At 34.5% G+C, this 3,397-nt stretch overlaps 1 long non-coding RNA gene across 1 annotated transcript in view; it reads left to right on the forward strand.

Moving 5' to 3' along the window:
• The window catches only part of LOC122800791, a 734,489-nt gene extending 732,771 nt beyond the window's left edge, over nt 1-1,718 (forward strand). Inside the window, exon 2 of the long non-coding RNA XR_006364643.1 lies at nt 1,568-1,718. This is a non-coding gene — a long non-coding RNA (uncharacterized LOC122800791). The remainder of the gene's footprint in view (nt 1-1,567) is intronic.
• The last annotated feature ends 1,679 nt before the right edge of the window (nt 1,719-3,397 follow it).

Genomic DNA, 3,397 nt, shown 5'->3' on the forward strand with positions numbered 1-3,397 from the left:
CACCAAGTTATTTATTAGTCATTGTATCTGACACCTCCTACCACCAGGGAAAATTAAAAAATTTGTAGGGATTTTCAATGACATTTTGGCTATTCCTTCTATGACCTGGCACTATGAAAGGTGATATTGTTTTAGAAGGGAGGTGGTGGTTGGAGTTGGTGGGCTAAATCGGAAAGGCAACAATACCTGTATCATCACCAATTCAACATTCAGTCACACAGGGAGATGAAGACCCAACTCTATGATCAGAATGAAATGGAGACAGCTGACCCAGTCCCTTTTGGATGATTTGTAAGCTGAAAATGTAAAGGTCTGTCAGGCATACCTTGCAACAAATTAGGGACAAATTCAGAAATAATCAGGGGCACTTTTAAAATATTAGTACTATTAGCTGAAGACATTGACAGAATACGATAATATGAATTAATATACATTTTCTAAAGTAAAGTAGCCTAAAACTCCAATTGTTGTCATTATTTATTATGTGTAATTCACCATCTTTTCTCCAAAAGTCACCAGTTTTAGGAGAGATTAAGAGGGACAGAGCTAACATTTGAGTGACAATCAATGACATCCCTGAAAATAAGGGACAGCTGAGAGATATATTGTAAGATAATCACTTTATTATGTAGTGAGGAGGTTAGATGCATGCTTAATGTGCACTGATCCTTTAGCAAAGTCATAAACAGATGGATACATACACACACACACACACACACACACACACACACACACACACACACACACACACACACACACACACACACACTACTCTTATACAAAAGAATAGGTATATATTTTTAACTACAACTTTCAATTCCATGGCTTGAATTAATCTTGGTTCCAAGAAGGCTTTGGGATGATTTGTAAGCTTAAAGTTTAAAGGTAATTTCATTACTGATTGCCACAGTCTCCTAATGTATCAAAAATAAAAAACATTGTGGTCTGAGGGTGCAAAGTTTTAAGAATGCTGGTCGGGAACTGGCATGGTTGGTAATGATAATGTTGGCAGAGTTGACCCCCCCCCTGAGCAGCTAATGACTGGTTGGTATAAAAGTTGACACAAGATTCAGTAGATTAAGTGAATCACCCTGCCTCTACCTTTCCTCCTAAAAATGTGGTTATTAGAAAGTGGAAGATGGAAAGAATCAGCCTGCAGCAATGTAGGTGATTGCTCAGACATTTAAACATTTAAATATTTGCTTACTAGAATATTTTATGCCAACACTGCATTACCAATACGTATTATTTTTGTATGTCAAAGGAAATGTAGAGAGTTGTCTGAGTGGATTAATTATCCTTAAAATTTTTGAGTTTTATGTTTCAAGTTTTAGATGGATTACTACTGGAGTGAATGTTAAAAAAGTAAAATGAAAGTTATATTATGTGTTTATGCCTTCATTGATGTGGAAAATGTTAATTAAACATATATTGGGAAGACATAAAAACTAACACATTATATTCTTATTAAAAAAAAAAAACTGTGATATATACAAAACCATTTTGATGTTTGATCACATTCTGTAAAAAGTGATTCTGGTCACTAAGGCATTTCTCTCATGTTTAGATGAGCATTGCACAAGACCCATCGAATGGACCGACCTAACAAAAGAAACTGATGGTGAAGTAACTTGCCAAGGATCATATCATATAACATTTCAGTTTTTGGATTGCATTTTAGTTTCACTGCAAGGTATATTAAATTTAACTAATTAGTATTTATGTATTTATTTATTTATGATGTATATGTATATGTGTGTATGCATGCATGCATTTACTTATTGCTTGGTAAACATGTTGACAGACTGATAGAAGAACCTTTTCAGCCATTTATCAGGCCATAGATACCCAGTGTTATCTTTCCCTTATTTTCTCTCATTATCCTAACTCAAGAGTGTTAGCAACTGTCCCCAAATCCATTGGCCTAATCTGTTCACTTGTTCTAAAATAAATTTAATCAACATTTCAGAAAGACTGATTCAAACAAACGAATAAATAAATACAATAAAAATAAGAAAAATGCACTGCAAAATCTGTTTAAACAGTTTAAAGAGAACATGAATTTGGGGTACTCTATTGCTGTATCATTAATGGTAAGTACAAAAAAAACATGCATTCAGTGCATAGTATCTGTTTATTGCTTAGCTTTCTCCATGGTGTTGTCAAAATGTCAGGAAGTTTGTGTTTTTGATTTGCACATCCTCACTATGTTTCTTTATTTGTTACATACCACAGAAGAAAGCTAATACCGGTTTGGGGATTTGTTCTTTTATAATGAATGTTAAAAAATGACTACATCTAATTCTACTGTTTCCAGTTATAAAAGGTTTAGATGTAGAATTTTGTTGAAATGTGCATATTAAATTAATTGAGACAGTAAGCATTTAGTATCCATAGAGACAAATCTAACAATGAAATAATATTGCAGTTCATAAAATCAGCAGGGCTTTTTTATAATTGTTAAATGAATAATGAAGCTTGCACATGTATGTGTGAGGAGCAAGGTCAGTATTTGCGGGCTTGCATGAGTTTATTCCCACTTACACTAAGAGTCTCCGCAGTAAATGTCCTTCAAGTTCTGGATAAGATTTATAAGCAAGAAGCTCTGTTGATTATTTTAATATTCAACAAATAGTAGAAAATATCATGATTTTGTGCTTGCCGTGTGTTGTGCATGACAACTGTATGCTTTGAAAATGGACAGGAAGTTTGCTGTGTTTTTTCCATTTTTTTCCCTCTGCTTCATACTTGCCAACTAGGAATGCAACAAGCACAATGTTCTTATAAATAAGTCATGAGATGGTCAAATTCACATTCTCTTTGCAACTGACAATTTTCTGAGTAAAAAAGTGTTGTTATTGGCAAAATGTATAAAGATCCCTCCAAAAACAGAGTTAGAAAAACACTTGCAGGTGGCATTCATACTCAGAGACTGCATAAATGTGCTAAGGGGCTGAGCAAATACTGGCACTTCTTAGATATGCAATTTGCATGTATAACATTTATGAGACTCTGCCCATTGGAACCGTGTAGAGCTAAAATTTATGCAAAGCAAAGAATGCGTGCAGAAACATTCTTGCACAGATACAAAGGATGAGCACTCGTGCAGTTCTGTAACATTGCAAGTTTGTGAAGTAAGCAGTGAAACACAGTCCTGTATAATTATCACGTGACTTGGCTGCACTTAGTGGCAAAAGTAAGCAAATAAATCTACTGTACCAGCATCCTTAAGATAAATGTGTTCATTAGGGGACAACTATGTATTTAGTATACAAAGAGTGGAAAGAGGTGGATAAGACGTAGGTAAGGAAAGAAAAGACAAGCGAAAGACAAAAAGATAACACAGAGGGCTGAGCATAAGAAATGGAAAAGGAAGGTTTAACCTGTTTTTGTGTGG

The sequence above is a fragment of the Protopterus annectens genome, chromosome 4.part1 (genome assembly GCF_019279795.1).
Source record: "Protopterus annectens isolate FY-2018-M chromosome 4.part1, PAN1.0, whole genome shotgun sequence".
NCBI classification, from domain to species: Eukaryota; Metazoa; Chordata; order Ceratodontiformes; family Protopteridae; genus Protopterus; species Protopterus annectens.